The sequence below is a fragment of the Lepidothrix coronata genome, unplaced genomic scaffold (genome assembly GCF_001604755.1).
Source record: "Lepidothrix coronata isolate B3197 unplaced genomic scaffold, Lepidothrix_coronata-1.0 Scaffold182, whole genome shotgun sequence".
Taxonomy (NCBI): domain Eukaryota; kingdom Metazoa; phylum Chordata; class Aves; order Passeriformes; family Pipridae; genus Lepidothrix; species Lepidothrix coronata.
In genome coordinates this window covers 1306956-1323409 of record NW_016690362.1, presented here as the reverse complement: position 1 = coordinate 1323409, position 16454 = coordinate 1306956, and the positions used below count along the sequence as shown (strand labels likewise).

General features: G+C 46.0%; 1 protein-coding gene and 1 long non-coding RNA gene across 11 annotated transcripts in view; both read left to right on the top strand.

Annotated features, from left to right (window-relative positions):
• Positions 1-25: 25 nt before the first annotated feature.
• On the top strand, positions 26-7686 carry LOC108505045. 4 transcript variants are annotated; one of them, XR_001877359.1, is made up of 5 exons: positions 26-562; positions 1243-1386; positions 1468-1553; positions 2562-2688; positions 4599-5446. It is a non-coding gene; the product is annotated as an uncharacterized LOC108505045 (long non-coding RNA). The 4 variants fall into 4 exon arrangements; XR_001877356.1 differs by lacking the exon at positions 1243-1386; XR_001877358.1 differs by lacking the exons at positions 1243-1386; positions 2562-2688; positions 4599-5446 and adding an exon at positions 5778-7686.
• Positions 7687-11742: 4056 nt separating this feature from the next.
• SUSD6 (sushi domain containing 6) overlaps positions 11743-16454 on the top strand; it is an 87126-nt gene continuing 82414 nt past the window's right edge. For 3 of the 7 annotated variants that reach the window (XM_017830648.1, XM_017830641.1, XM_017830645.1), the window contains exon 1: positions 12204-12391. The gene's annotated coding sequence lies outside the window, so the exon portion shown is untranslated. Of the gene's footprint in view, positions 11792-12203; positions 12392-16021; positions 16235-16454 lie in introns of those variants that run through there. The other 4 variants (XM_017830642.1, XM_017830647.1, XM_017830644.1 and 1 more) reach the window with 3 other exon arrangements.

The window sequence follows — 16454 nt, the reverse complement described above, 5'->3', positions numbered from 1 at the left end:
GAGCTGGAAAGGAATGGTACAGCTCTCAGATTTCAGCTCAAAGCAGTTTCCATCCATGAAACCCTATTCCCTTTAGTGCTAATGCAAGGTATTGCTTGACGCAGGGATGTGTCAGGCAATACAGTACACCTTTTTGGGTACCTACTCTGAACATGGTGCTTGCAGTTACTTTGAAATATCCCCTGTTTCTACAGGGTTCCTGGGCTCAACAGCCTCAGTGGAGTTGAGAAATGCTCTGCTCTGGAAATAGCAGTCAGCAGAAAGAGGATCATTGCTGCTTGTGGAGCTGCAGAGCATCTGTGCCACATAGTGGAGCAACTCTGATTTTGTCAGGCAGAGGACAAGAGTAGTCAACACACTATTAGCCACTGTGTTACGAATTCAAAGTTTTTCAACAATTTCTTGTTTAACTTCTACAGGTGCAGCTTACTATGCTTTACTTTAATAAGGAAGGACATGGCATTCACCAAAGGACTTGCAGGATGGCCCAGGACAAGGATACAGAGGAACAGGACACCAAAAAGGCTTGAAGAGTTCTTGAGATAAAGCTGAGGAGCTGCAGGTTGGTTGTGATTTCATATTGTATGGGCAAAGACTTTGAACTGTGTTTATCCCCATGCTGATGAGTACACAGAGTAATGATGCATCTAAAGCATGTGGGCAAATTCCACCAATAAACCATATGGACTAGTCTGATCTCATTCATTCATCATCATGATAGTCTGCAGGGGATGGTTATAAAGCTTGGTAATTAGTTATGTGAAACATCCTCAGTCCAGGGAACAGCTCTCTGCTGGGGCTAACCATTCATACTTGCTGTAGCACTGTAGCCATGGCTGTGCTCCCTCCTCATGGAAAATATTAAGCTGGTAAGCATATATGCCAGGTAAGGTGTGGGCTTCTCCAAATTTTTGGCAGGTGGCTATTTCAACCTTCATTGGGACTGTATTTGGGCTTTGATCTCCTCAGGTTTCCTTGTCAATCTTTGGGAGCCTCATAAGGAGGTGGTCTTCCACAGGCAATTAAAAAGGGATTAATCGGGAGTTTTTTAAAAGCAGCTGGATGTGACTTTAGGAGACATTAACACACACTGTCCAAACATGGAATCATATCCCTACCTCATGAAGAGTAAAGGAGATTTGGGATGGGGCAGGAGGATATGACTGGATGAGTTGAAGAGGATCGCTGCTGCTGAGTCATTTTCCCAGATGCAATTGTAAAACCTAATTCTCTTTTGGCTAGGTATGTCTAGAAATCTATGTGCTCAGGTGGAGCAGTGCTATAACGTTACATTCCTGCTTTAATAAACATTTTCCTGCTCTGCATCACTGCTAATGATAGCAAGAAATGCAGGACAGTGGAAAATTGGGACTACAGATTGTGCAGGTGGAAATATTTTTATCACTTCAACAAATTCTTCTGTATATCTTTCATTGCTTATGTATTAATTACTTTCTTCCCATCCAGATTTAAAGCTGCCCATACCTGGATTCCTTCCTGCTCTTCTTGTGAGAGCTATTTCACAACCTATTGCAGCTCATTGGTAAAATCTTGTAAGTCACTTTCTGCTTTGGTTTTCCCACTCTTTGTTTTATCTTCTCTAGTAAGTAATTTGCACTCCCTCCTGCTTGGGCATATGCCTACAAATGTTTGTAAACTGTTTCCATATCCCCTCAGAGACAAGGAACTCATACTGTCATCACAAATCAATGCCTTGTAGTTGCACAAGGAGCTATCACCTTTCTTATCTCCTCCCAGTGTGTCAGGCTCTCATGGTAGCCACAGCCCTGAACAGAGCAGTGGGCTTCTGCCCAGCACTTACCTCTGTGCTGCCTTGGCATAGTAGCTATGTGCACAGTCCTAGTGCCTGTGTGTTGCCTTTCTCTGACTAATCTCTTTGTGTCCCCTTCTCTGATTTTCTAGCTCTCCTAAGGTTAGATCAACACAGTCTGACTTTCCAGAACTCTTCTCCCCTCTGCCAAGAGGAACTTTAGTTAGTGAATTATTATTCCTTGCTAAATAGCTTTTGTTTTCCAGGTTGAATCCTGTCTTCATCCAATTTGCAATTTCTACTCTCTGTCTCAGGCTATGTTTACACCATTGTTGGGAGGATCCTGACCTAGCTGCTCAAGCTCACAGCCTACTCTCTCTGTTTAGATTCTTCCTGGTTTTGCACCAGAATATTCCTGCACCTTCCTGAGCCCTGAGAATAGGGGGAAAGTGCCTTGGGGAGAGGAGAGTAAGGAGCTCTTTGACACAGCTTTTGCTGGTGTCTCCTAGGCATAGTGTCCTTCTCTTCCTAGCTGTTGCTGGGGTTCAGGCACCAAGCATCTGCCCAAACATGTCCCTTCCCTGCCCAGATACAGCTCCTGCACCTCTCCCAGCACACACCAGAGCCTCTCCAGCACAACCTTCTTCTGCCAGCTGGCTGGTTTAAGCACTAGTTTAAGATTTTATTGAGGCACTCAATCTAATGTCTTACTGATTCCCATCGCCATTCTACCCTTGGTCCCTTCCCTCTGAACAGCCACTTGTCACATGCCATAATCCTTTGTTTACAGTCCTGCAGCCCATCCACTTGAGTGACTTTGCAGCCTGCTAAGTGATAATGCTGAACATAAAGTTCCATGAGACTTTACACACTGAGCTTGCCTGATAGCCAAGGTCCAAAACCCAGCATGCCACAAGGTCAGTGTAACAACCTGATAAAAGCCAAAGTTCTCCTCTGTGAGATTTCACTGTTGCCTCCTTTTATACATCTTTGACTTTGATCTTTGTCACTCTGTGCTTCTTCTCTGCCTGCACTCCTAGCACTGCCTAGCTTTCCCTTCCTCCATTGGTGGCAGGATGGGCATTTGCTCTCCTGCTGCCACAGACTGCCTGCTGGGGAGATGCAGGCAAGGCCTCCCTCCTCCCCTGGGTCATAGGTGCTGTTCTTCAGCCTCCTTCCAGGCTGCTCCTCTGCAGTGAAGGAACAGCACCCTGAGCAACTTCAAAGTAACTGCCCAAAGCCGAGGCACTGTCCCCATCGCTCACAGCCCAGAGGCTCTGCTTAATGTGTCATCTGTGGCTGGGCCTCAGCCACTTCACGTGAGTCTCTAGGGAAATAGAGCTTCTGGCTGGGGCAGATGCACAGAGCAGGGAAGCAGAGAAGAGAGGGGATGTGAGGAGGTAGCTGGGGATGGTGACATATGGTGAGGGGCAGTGCAGAGGGCTACTGCCAGAAGCCAAATGTTTGGCAGCCACTGGGAACAGACTTGCACTACAAATACTATATCCTTCACTTTAATATAAAGCTGGAGTCTAAGGCCAGTGTGCTGACAGTGAGTTGTTATTTGTGTTCATCTTGCTGGGTAACACCATAGTGTATGGTGTTTACTGTCTCATCAACACCAGTTAGTCCTCAGTAATGAAAAGGTTTTGTTGGTCCCTGGTTGAAAGGATTTGCAAAGAGTTGTCTCTCTGTGTATTAAGGACTGGAAGCAGTGTTGCTGCATGGATGCTGTCTTGGGGTCAGACTGAACAGCTCTCTTGTATTTGGGAGAACCTATTCAGTTACCAGGGCTGTTTGAAAAAAAAAATATGTTAGGCTGGCAAAGAACATGAGGGGAAAAACCTTGTCACTGCATATTTCCATGGAAACAAGTATAGATGTGAGAGAAGATTTAATTTGCTTCTAGGGATATTCTGTTGCCAGTGGTTATTTCTGGAGAAATTAGAATACTGGTGTATTTTTGCCCAAACCAAATCCCAGATGTGGCTGTTGAGCCTCATGCACTCAGTTCTTCTGGTCAGGCTTGGCTTTTTATAGAGAGCTCATGGGTCGTGAGGGAGTTACAGAGCCCTTGCACATAGTGATAGATTTGGCCCCATGGGCATAGAGCAAACTTAAGATGAGGTAAATGGATACCTGACATTAGTACGAGGATGTCTTTGGTATGAGAGGTCAGAGTACACCACTGGAGTGATCCATGCAGGACTACAAACTACATGTCCATGAACTACTATCCATATACAAATAGTGCAGTGACCCAGAATAGTCTGTAATAAGCAAGTGCCATTGAATGTAAACTCAACAGGAGTTGTAACCTAATGCTGGTTACATTTTCAAGCTGAAGCTGAAATGCAATTACATTCCATTCATTTACTTGGAAACTGTTGGTTTTGAGCAAATGATCAGTCTTGCATGCTGCTTCAGTTTCCAAGCTGCACTATTTATTCTAGCACAACCTGGAAATCACAACATGAAGCTATTGAAGAACAGTGGGGAATATGACATTGCTGATGATGCTCTTCAGGGGAAGTAAAATGCAAAGTGTAATCAAACAGAACACATTGTCAGATTAAGACTAGAGATTTTAAATTATTTTAGTTTTAACTAATCTGAGGTGTTTATTAGCTGAATAGTAAGATTCTTTCTCTTTTTGTATGATTTCTACCTTCACCACTGCTTGGATTTTATCAGTTATGTATTTTTAGAACTGCAAAAATCTCACATCACTCCTCCTTCCCCTGCCAGAAGCCACATCAGAATGTAATATTCTAGGATATAGTATTTAATGTTCCGGTCTAAATATGAGCTACTTTTCCATTCCTAGACTGTACTTGGTTTTGCCTGGTGGTGCTGTGCCAAGGAGCTGGCAGACAGGAGGAAGAGATTTGCTGTTTGCTTCTGCTCTCGTCTGGGAGTGACACGCAGCAGGGAGCATGAGAGAGGGGTCAGGAATCAGAGTTGGCCCCTTGTTTTGTTATCCATACACCCATGCTTATGGAGTGTAAAAGAGCTATATGGGGGCTTTGCACTCAGCCTGCATTGGTGTCTATCATGGCCTGAGGAGAAAGGCAGAGAGGTGTTAAACCTGCCTACTTCCTGAATTCAGGAGAACTGAAAGACAAATATCCCACTCTTGGAGGCAGACTGAACATACATGGACAGAGTCACATCACTCACCCACATTAAGTCCAGCGAGGCGTTGCCCAGGGCTGAGTTGCCCCTGCTGTTTGAACAGTTTGATAACAACCTGATCTCCCAACTCTGCCTTAACTGCAGCCACAGCCCCTTATGAATAATTCTACTTAATTACGGGTGAATGTTTGAAGCTGAAGGTACTTTATAATGATACGATTACATTTATATTCCTCAAATTATACCAGACTTTGGAGGGGATAAACTCTATTATTCTTCTGCAGCATGAGCTGGGATTCTGAATTATTTAGGCATCAGAGAGCATCTGTCCAGAACCCCAGAGGCCATATCAGTTCCAGTGCAGTTCAGACCCCATCATCTGAATTCCACATCCAAAAACCTCCCCAGGACTGGAAACTGTTCTACCTGAAGAATGAGAAACTGCAACTGGAGACACTGCCAAATAGATTTTTCTTTTCCATTGGGCTGATATCTGGGAATAAAGCCAGCTGGAAGACTGCTGGAAGAAAATCTTGCTAACTCTGATCATATTTGCAATCAGTTTTTATGCCAGATGTTGCCTCAGAAAATATGAAAGTCAGCAGACAGTAGTTTTAATATGCAGCTTTGCAACTTGAAGAGGGCTGAGTTTTATATAAAGGAAAGAACATGAAGTTTTGCTGCTTTCTTGAGGTGTACAGAGTCACTCTATGTAGCCAAACAAAATCATGTGGAAAGAACAGATGGGAATCCAAGAAGTTAACAAATGCCCTGTAACAAAAACCTACTGTGTAATAGAAAGACTTCTACAGATACTTTAATTTTGAAGAATAAATCAAGAGATGCCTGACTTTCTTAATTTAATTTTCAGAATTGACAGAGGAGAAGCTGTGAGTAAATCAAGCTACTTTTTAGGAAATCCTGGAACATGAAGTTGTCATTGGAGAGGAAGAAGGGTTGAGTACAATGGGTGTTAGACAGGGACAGTTTCAGTTCTTTGCTCTGTCACTTTGTTACTAAATAAATTGTATGAGTGGATATCTATGGGATCTGTGCCTCCCTCTTCCATCTGTGAAGAGAAATAATAGCACCCCTCAGGCAGTGCATAGCCAATGTGATAATGAAGCAGTATATTAAATATATTAGATAAACTTGGCAGCATGAGGATGGTTGGAAAGTAATTTAAATTAATCACGGGATTTTATGGTGAAAGAGGTCTTGTCCTTCCTCTTCTTTGAAACAGAATCCCACAGACAAGCTAGAGGAGGTCTGCTGTACCTCTTTACTATAGCACATAGGCCATGATGCAGCTACTGTATCATTGAACATATTAAAGGGGACAGGATGGATAGTTTCCCGTAAACTTTGCAGAGTTGCTATTTCCTATATATGTATATATAGGTCAGATCCTGCAGTTTCTCTGCTTGAACTAACAGTTTCACTGGATTCAGTGATTTGGATTTTATTGTACATTTTTTTCTTTCCAGCTCTCATGGTTTTTAGCACAGCATAGGGATGAGATTCATGAGATGGTGCTAGTACAGGTCCATGGCACTGAAGAACACCATGGTGAGATACCCATGCAGGATGTCTGCTGCACAGCATCAGTGTGCCCAGGCAAATTTTCTGCTAGGATTGGGTGCAATTCTCTTGGACATGGGGTAAATGCTGATTGTAGGGCAGCTCTGAGCTACCCAAATGAAGCAAATGCTAAGAAGGCAAATGTGATCTTCTGGTTTATTGGGCAAAGTATCTCTGGTAGAGGTGAGGGAGTACACCACTGATTTGCAAGGTACTGAGGAGACCCTGTCTAGAACACTGTGTGTTATTCCAGTGTTGGGAAATCCTGCAGGCAAGACTCTGGTGTTAAGAAAGATTAGATTGAGACAGCAGGGCTAGTTAGGATGATCAGCGAACCAGTAAGGTAGTCTTAGGACAGGACACTAACAGTGCTTCTGTCTTTGAGCCTGTAAAATGAAATTTGAGGCAGGTTGTGGCAGACCTTTAAAAATATGCAAAGGACCAGGCAACTTGCTTAGCTGGTGCCTTTCATATATCCTGCATTTTGTTGTGCTAACCCAGGGGCATGTCACAGTCAACCTCAGAAATGCAGATACTGAAGAAACCACTCCTGCGAAAACCAGCGTGGTTTGGTTGTTGACTTCAACATGAGGAAGACCTACAGAAAACTCCCTTTTCCTTGCTCTGAATATTTAGCCCTTAAGTGAAGTGGAATTAATACCATTGTGCTGTGTGGCTTGAATCTAGCACAACTGGAGCAGAAGTCAATTTGCTGTATTTGAAAGAAAATTAATTAAGGCCTCATTTGTTTCCCTGAGAGAGAAAAACTCTGGGTCGTTTCCAGGAGATGATTTTTTTAGCTTCTCTGCTACAGGCCTATATGTACAGAACAAATGTTGTACGGCTTCAAGCCCCAAATCCCCATAAACTCCAGGTTGTGAGCTGAGTCTTTTGGCTCCCATGATGGCATGAGAGCCCTGGCAGCTGCTCCAGAACTGCATGTTGCATTTCAAGTCACAGAAAGAAAAAATCTACTAGTGCAGTGAATATTTGTAGTACTCTGAGAAGGGAAATGTCATGGCAAGGATGATACTCATAGCCTGGTTTAGCCTTACTTGTCCTTCATCAGCAGGCTATAAACTTGAATGCTCCAGTAAGGTAGGAGGGTGGATGGTGTGCCAGGATTTCTCTTTTGTTGTTGTTTTTCCCATGTTGCTTCAGTAGTCTTTTGGAGATGAGCTGCTTTATTTACATCTACTCTGAATATTAATAAATGAGTAATGCCCTGCTAAACATGAAAAATGTGCATGGGTTCCAGTGTATGAACCTGGAAGTGTAACCAAGGGCTAGCAGAACAGGAGTTGTGTCTGGAAGGAAATGGGAAAAAAAAAAAGCAAAATAGGAGAGATAAACTCAACAGGAGGCTAATGGGCTGTGGGAATTTTGGAAGCACTTAAAAATTGATTTACTCCTGCACAAACCCCATTTCTATCAAGTTGTCAATGAGTAGGTTACAGAGGTGTTATCAGCAAAAAGGCAAAGGAGCAATAGTGTGTGTGGCTGTCACATATGCCCAAGTGGGAGATGCTGTTTGCTAGAATCACACCTGGCATGCTGCCAGCTCCGAGGAACAAAAGGCATCTCTGATGTGATTCCACCTGCTCTGGTGTGATTCCCACCTCTGGTGTGAAGCTACCAGCTTTCCAGGGCCAGGAGAGGAGTGGGGTCGGGTGGGAGGGGGGCACTGATGGAAGCAGCCAAATGTGAGTAGCTCTCCTGCATTTTAACAGTAAGAACTCACTCTCTGAGAAGAAAAAGTTTGTGAGAGAGTCCTCTGAAGCCAAAAAGTCTTTGATGACTGAGCTGGGAGCTGAAGGGTCTGTGTAGCAGCTTGTCCTTGGAGTGAAACTGCCTCAGTCTTTTGGTTTGCTGGCTGGGCAGCAATGTGGAGGAGGGAGCAAATGGCATGAGGCAGGTACAGCACTCCCTCCTTGTCTGCAAGAGCACATAGTGCTGGGGAGGAGGAGGTCGCACAGGATGGTAACATTACCAGGGCTCATGGCCAAGGATGGGTTGTGTGACAGCCTGAGGTAACATTATATCTTAGGCTATGTTTTTTTTCCTCTGATAGTGCTTGGACTGTCATGAGACCTTTTCCAGCTGAGCACTACCATCAGGAATCATATTTTATCTGTGGCTTTTCTCAGGAGTGAAATTACCTTGAAATTGGGGTCATGTGAGATGTGTCCTGAACAGACATCGATAACCTGTAAAGTTCGTCATGGGATGGAAGGGATGGGCAAGTGTGTGCAGGAAGGTGAAAGGTACCATTTGTTTTCACAGGATGCAAAGTGCTTCCAGCAGTTTGAAGGACGCGATAAGAATTTCATGTCTGGGATTAAAAATATGTGTCTTTTATCTGAATAATCCAGTGGCACGTCTGGATCTGGAAGTCAGCAACTCTCCCTGTGGAGGCTATCAAGGCGTGCAGAACACTGTGTATTTGCAAAACTATGAGAAATGCTTTATATTGCTGTAAAACATGTTCTCTAGCCCAGCCTCCACTGCCAAGTTTGCCAAAGGAACAAGGGTAAGATGTCTTGTGGGGCGTCTCAGTGCCCCCATATATGAGCTGCCCTTTCCCCCAGCCCCGTGCCAGTGAGTCTGACCAAATCCCATCAGTGTCTCCACCAGGAAGAAGTGTATTGATGGGCTAAGATTATGTGATAGTAATACTTCTTCTGTGGAGTAAAAGTAACATCCATAAACATCAGATGAGAAATTAATTGTTTAATTAGATGGGGCCACACAAAATAAGCATGCTTTGACCTTCCAGTGAATTCTGGCAGCTTTCATGCTTTAAAATTTCTACTACCCAAAGTGAAATGTTTCAATTAATTATTTATTTTAATTTCTATTCAAGCAACCTGAAAGTGAACATCAGGAAAATTGTGCCAAACTACCTTGATTGAGACATTATGCTTTGTGCCTTGGGGAGAGGTGCTCTGATGGTGGCAGCTCCTGATCTTCCTTTATTGACATGTGTAATAAAGGCAAAATGTATCACCTCCCTGTCCAGAACCTGGAGCCTGACAAGAATGGAATCAGTAAGTCACAAGCACTGGGCTGGAAGAGAGTTGTAACTGTTTTGCAGGCAGTTAGTGGCATTTACTTCCTCTGAAGCATTGGTGGTTGGCTATTGCTGGTAACAAGATGTTGGATTAGACAGGCTGGTAGTCTGATGCAGTATGGCAAATCCAATGTAAAAGGCATTAGTTAAGGTCTGTGTGATACTTTGGATATAAAAGATAGTCTGTAAATGCTGATTTCTGTGATTCCATGATTTAAAAAACCCCATCATATTAGTGTATCTGAGGCCTCAAAGAAGAGCATAGTGTTTTTAATTATGGTTTAATATAGTTATAAAAAAATTTTGTATGAATGAGAATTAAGGAAACAAAACATAGTACAGAAATTACTTCCTTCCCCATTTCAGCTAAATGTTTAAAAACATTAGCTGATTGGACCTAAAAATGTGATGAACCAGCCCTCAGGGAGAGGTCATTTTAGTGAGAATTTGCAAGGAGTTGCACCTTTCTGTATTCATTTAATGACATGAGCAGAGGGAGCAGCATGGCAGCCTCCTCACAGCTCTTTTCTTTCAGAGGTACAAAGGTTTCTGAACTTTTCCTCCAGGTCTAGGACAGCTGCACTAACTGGCCAAACCACAGCAAAATGCAAAGGTGGAAGGGACAGAGTGAAAATACTGGTCTGTGTCCGAGATTTCATGAAAAGAGCAGCTGCGTGAATCAGCAGGTTTATGTACAGCTCTAGCTCCCGCTCCCTTCCTGCCTTCAGGCATGTTTTCCGGATGATGATGTAGTTTTTTTCCTGCTTTTTGGTTTTGAAGTGCTTACAAGGGGAGTATTTATAGGAAATGTTTTGTGGTGTACCATATTCACCTCCTATATCTGATGAAGTGATGGTAAGCCATTGGTAAGCTATAAACTATTATGGGCTTTTACTATGAATGATCACTGTGCTATTGCAGAAAAGTAGGAAAAGTAAACTTCCTTCCACCTCTCCAGTAGAGCTACATATGCTTCCTTCCCCATATAAGAGGGAGAACAGCTCACTATCCACTGCAAAATATGAATAATGTCACATATCTATAGAAGATAAGTGTTAATCCAAGGAATAGAAACGAAAGCTAAGAAAGGAATCCCTCGTTTCCCTGAGTGCGCTGTTGGATACAGAAATGTCGTCTTGGGAGAGGCTGTAAATAGATGGAGAGGAGGCGGCAAGAAAGTGTAGAACATCCCCCTACACCTCCGTGTACTAAACCCCTGTGAACATGCGACCTCCTGCAACAGCTCAGCCTTAGACCTTCCAGCCAACAACCTGGCTCTGCTGGTGGTGCACAGCAGGACCGAGCCAGCTTGTGCTGGCTTGTGCTCCCCACAGGCCTGCCACCGGCGGGGTCCAGCCGGGAGGGGAAACGAGGGTCTGCCAGCAGGTGAGCTGGGGGGATAGGGCCAGGGACGGGCTGGCAGGTGGGCGCCTGCTGCAGGAGCACTGGCGTGGCTTCTGTGCCGGTGTGGTGTGTCCGCGGCAGCGGGCCGATGGCCGAGCCTCTCCGCCGCCCGAGCTTCGGTGCGCTCCACGGCACGGCAGAGGCACCGGGCACCGCACCGGGCACCGCACCGGGCACCGCACCGTGCGCCGCACCCACGCCCGGGAATGAAGGGCTGACAGCAAAGAGGGAACGGCCCGAGATGTGCAGCGCCCTCCTCCCCTACTGCTGCGGAGCCGCTCCTGCTCCGGCACAGAGCGGCACATGTCCGGACAGGGTACTCCAGCTCGGCTCACCGCCGCTGTTCCCCAGTGCCGGGCCGGCAGCGAGCGCCACGTGTTCGTGCGGCCGCACCACCCCAGGGGGAGGGGAGGGGGCTCGCAGCGTTCCCGCCTCCGACAGCGACCGTCGCTGGTTGCGGCAGGGCTTCCTCTGCTCCGCTGCGGCTCGTCAGTCAGTCAGTCAGTCAGCAGCAACAGCGGCGGCGGCGGCGGCGGCGGCAGCGACGCCAGACACCGGCACCCCGGGCCCGCCCCCCACAGCGGGCGGCACGAGGCCGGGCCGCAGCGCCCCCCGCCGGCCGCTCCGCTCCGCGCGGCCCCTTTAAGGGCCGCCCCGCCCAGAGCGCTCGGTCCGGCGGCGCGCGAGGCGGGGCCTGGCGCGCGGCGGCGGCCGGGGCGTTGGGCGGGCGAGACGCCGGGGCGGCCGGGGCGCGCGGCCGCCGAACTAAGCGCCAGGGCACCGCCGGGCACCGCCGCCCCGCCGAGCCCGCCCGCCGAGTCACCCGCCCGGTGAGCAGCAGCCGCCGCCGCGGGGGAGGGCGCGCAGCACCGTGCCGGGGGCTACGCCGCCGAGGGGCCGCCGGGGCGCGGGGCGGGGGCAGCGGGCTGGCTGCGGCGGGGCGCGGAGCCGGGCCCGCCGCCGGGGAGCGGGGAGCGTGCGCGGGGCGGGGGCCGGGCGGCGGGGTCGGCGCCGGCAGAGGCGGATGGTGTCGGCGGCGCTTCCCCAGGCGGGGAGCGAGGGGAGCCTGGCCCGGCGGCGGCCCCGCATGGCGCTCGGGGCGGCGGCGGGAGCCCTTCCCTGGCCCGCTCCCTTACATAATGTCACCTGCGGTACCTGCGGCTCCCTCGTGTCACGGCAGCGGCGGGTCGGTGGTGACGGCAGAGCTGGGCTTTCTGTGAGGTCAGCGATCTTGGTGGGCATTTAGACGTGTGGATTCTCTTGGCGCGGAGTGAACCTCTAGGATTTAAAAACCCCGAGAGTAACAGCAGATAAGCGTTCACGGCTGTCTTCTCTTTTTTCTTTAATAGAGCTTATGGGTGCATAGAGAAACACAGGGAAAGTGTCTGAGATTACGGTGTTAGTGGACGCACTGCCGCGGACGATTTAACGTGAGAAACTTTGTTAAGATTTCATCGTTGGTTTCTTCTTTACGGTGCTTTAGCAGTGACCAGAGGTTAGCGCTTCCCAAGCAGCTGCCTTTTACACGTGTGCAGTGCTTAGGCTGAGCCTGTACGTCTACGTATAACAAGGCTATGGTAAATCCCCTGTGGAGGACCTGGAAGTCAAAAGTAGGCATGCTAGGCTTCTCAGAACTGAAAAGCAGTAATTGTTCCAAGTATTCCTAAAATTGGGTAAAGGATGAAAAAATATCATAATAAATAGTTCTTATTTCTAATATACTAATGGAAATAGTGACACAATTTTTCATCTTTGTAGTATTCTTTTAAATAGATTAATGCAAATACAGTGGTTTCCAGTGGGCGTATTCTCTAGGGGGTTACGTTATTGTGGGGAATGGACTTGATCTCAGTGTAGTAGTTACAGTAATACAGATTTTGTTGGATGGAAGGACGTGAGAGGAAGTAAATGTATAAATTAAAAATATCCTGAAGTTGTCTTTGGAATGGTCAAGAGCTAAACTGAGCTGATGGGCAGAGAGGGTTTTGCACTTGTCTGTTTGCGCTTCCTAGTGGCTTTTTGTGCGTGTTCCTGTAAACGCTATTATGTAATGGTGCTTCTCTTGGCAGGAATCTATTGTCACTGCAATTCTTAAGGTTTCTGGAGCAATGCAGCTTGTTCAGGAGAGTCGTGGTCAGAACAATGGGAAGAAAAGTTCTTAAGAGGAGGTTTTAACCTCTTTAATTTTTCATGTCATAGGACTAAGCTCAACACATCTGGAACTCATCCAGATTATCTTTACTGTCCTCTGTTGTTCAGCTTGTCTTTCTCTTCTCCGCTGCATTATAGCTGTCGGGCACCAGTTTGCTGCTTACATCCTGCATCAGAGCTGGGAAAACATTGACTTTCTCCTTTAATAATATTTGTTATACTTCGGGGTTTTTGTTTGGGCTTTTTCCCCCCCCTCTGAACAGAAGCAAAAGTGATATAGTTAGAGACTTAATTGAGAGTTAGAGGCTTGCTTAGAAAAGTATTTGAGATAATGGGGAAAAGGGACTCTCCCAGTTCTCATTTCTAGTTCCAACTTGTCAGTATACATCAAAGGGAGGCAAAACGCCTAAGCAGAGGGGGAATTTACATATTAAATGCCAATGTTCTTAAAGATCGGGTCTGCAATTTATCATTGATTTCATCCTCCTCCTCAAGGTGTCTGCCATAAATCTCTTGCAAGTCTGCCTCCTTTTTTTCTTTTCACACTATGCTATTTTTTGGGGGTACATTTCAATGCAGAGAGAATACTACTTTCTAGTATTGTAATTTGGTGGCCAGTTGTGGCACTGACAACTGCACAGATCACACTTCTGTCTTTTTCTAACTTTCATGTTGTTTCTGGTAGTGATTCTGTAATCAAACTTGGAGAAAATTTTTTTTTCTGATTTGGAGTTTCATCTGCCCTCTTACATTGGCATGTCCTATTATTTAAATGAGTGTTTTATGTACCACTAGAGAAGAGAATACAATCTGAAAGTAGGAAGGTATGTTTCTTTAAGGGCCACTGGGTGAAGGAAATGTGCCTGAACGATGTGCAGCCTAATCTAACTAGATTTTAAAATTGAAGATCACTATAAGGCAGAGTAGCACATCATAAGGGAGCCATAACCTCCTCTTAGACAAGTCATTGTCAAAACCCAGGTGTCTTCATATTCCCCCTTTAAAGGTTTTGATTTTTTTTTTAATACACAGAGGATTCAGTGAAGTATGAGTCGGGGACTGTAATGATCTCGAGGCAGAAATTTCCCAACCGCAAATGTAGCAGAGACTTTGGTTCTGTCTCCTTCTCTCTCTTCTTGTCATGCAAATTGACCACCTGTAGTCTGAGGAGGATCCAACGTCATTGAGTTGTGCAGTGCACCCTGTCTCTGCTGAAACAGTTTCCACACAGTTATCAGCAGTTTATATTTAGTGCAGCATGTGAAGGTGGACTGAAATGGCTGCTTGAACTCACGAGCTGCCTGGGGAGTCAGCGAGCAATGGTTACTGAAACCACTAAATGTGTGTCCTGCCACTAGTGTAGTGGTTTTGATTAAATTAGTTCTGTCCCATGATCATGGTTGTTTTCAGCTACTTTACTCCTGCCTGGAAAATTGTTTCAACTCTCAGTAAGAGCAGCCTGCAATGGTCTTAACCTCAGCTGTGCAACCTCATAGCTGCAGGTTTGGGTATCTGTGGCTGTTCCTGTTGCATCACTTCTGCTTGTTATCAGTGTACTTGCTCACACCACAGCCATATACTGCCGTACCACCCACGTAGGTCTCTTGCTTGTTTTGCTTTCCTGAGCAGACGGATGTAAGTTGCTGGTCTCTGTCCGTCCAGGAAGGTCTGACTATACTGGGAGTCTGTGTTAGGCCACTGCTATCTTCTCTCTTTTTTTTTTTTTTTTCTTTTTAACCGTTTTGGAAGTTGCATCTCTTATTGCTTCTCTGAGATGCACCTGGAGAAGTTCATTATCTACCAATAACTGCATGAAAGGTCAGTAGCTTGAAAGCCTTGCTTCAGAGTTTCCCAGACTGTGTCCTGTTGTGCACTCTGCTTGGCACAGGGACTCCCTGCAGCTCCCCTGCCCTCTGAGCCACTTGTCGGCTGCTATAACCAGCTGATCCCAGCTGATCAGGCTTAGCTGGGAGAGAGGCATCTTTTACTGACAGGGTTGGTTCTACAACCCACTTGCCTAAAAGGCTGGGAGGAAGGGAGGAGAGGCAGCATGGGTTGAATTCTGCTTTAGGAGTATGTAAATGGAAACATAAAAGCGTTTCCGAAAACAGTAAGAGGAAAAAATTAACCCACACGTAGCAAAGGTGCTCATGTTATGGTATTGATTACAGTAGATTTCTTTTGCTAAAAATACAATAGTCTATAATTATGTTTATCTAGCTGTCATCACAAGTGTCATGTCCTTGCAAGTGCCATCCATACATGCTTAATCTCTATCATGAAGCTATTCTGGGTACAAATGGAATTACTTCAGATGTAACAATTTAACCCTCAGCACAAAATGTACTAGCTCGGGACAGGTAGATGACATCAGTGAAGCACTCTGTCAGTCCATCTGTGGAAGTCATCTGGCTTTGCTATTGTGTATTTATAAAGACCGTATTTTCCTTGACTCTGATAGAGGTTGTGTTTAAGTAGCTGCAGAAATTGATTTTAAGTTTAACCAGTAGAAATGCTTCCTGTAAATGTCAAGAAGTGAGCTTCTGTATGTAGCAAAAAATGTTTTCACCTGCCATTTGTATGCTGGCTGTTTTGTTACTGAGTAGCGGCAGCTACTGCTCTCTCACAGGAAGCTTAGTGCTGTTGCATGGCTTGCTATGTGATGCAATCTGCAAAGTGCATTTTCAGACTAAGCCTGGTGATGCTAATAAGGGACCAGGGAAAAATTTGCCTATTGTTTGCTTATTTATTTTAAACTGATGATATCTGTGTGTGGTAAATCAAGACAGTTTTTTGAGGAAGTTCACACTGAAGAGCTGCAGGACCAGAAGTTAGAGATGTAAAGCCCCTACCTCCTTCCTACTGCCTGAGTTGTCCCTTTTCCCCCAGCTTCTGTCTTTCTCTGTGTTGAACAGTGGGCAGGCTCTGAAAGTGGAGCGTCCATTGAGAACCTTCTCTGCAGTGCAAAGGATCGATGTGTCTCTTGTCGCTCTGGTGATTCCCTGAGGGGAACTGCTATCCTCGCAACCAGCCCACCAGCAGTAAATTTGCTTCCTGGTATAAGTGAGTGTTGAGTGGAATGGGTTGGTCATCACCACTGCCGCAGTAACCTTGTGGGCAAGGTAAAGCTCAGCTTTTGTAGCTGGTAGAGCAGGGTAAAGGGAAACTAGCTTCTGGAATCACTTTTATGTGGCAAATGAAACACTGCATCATATTTGTGCTATAGACTAGAATGGTTGTCATTCTTGCAGTGTACACTTGCCATAGGAATGACTTCCTTGTAGATGGTTGAACTTAACAGGGCTGAAATGTGTACCATTTTAATCTCATGCTCAGCAGTGA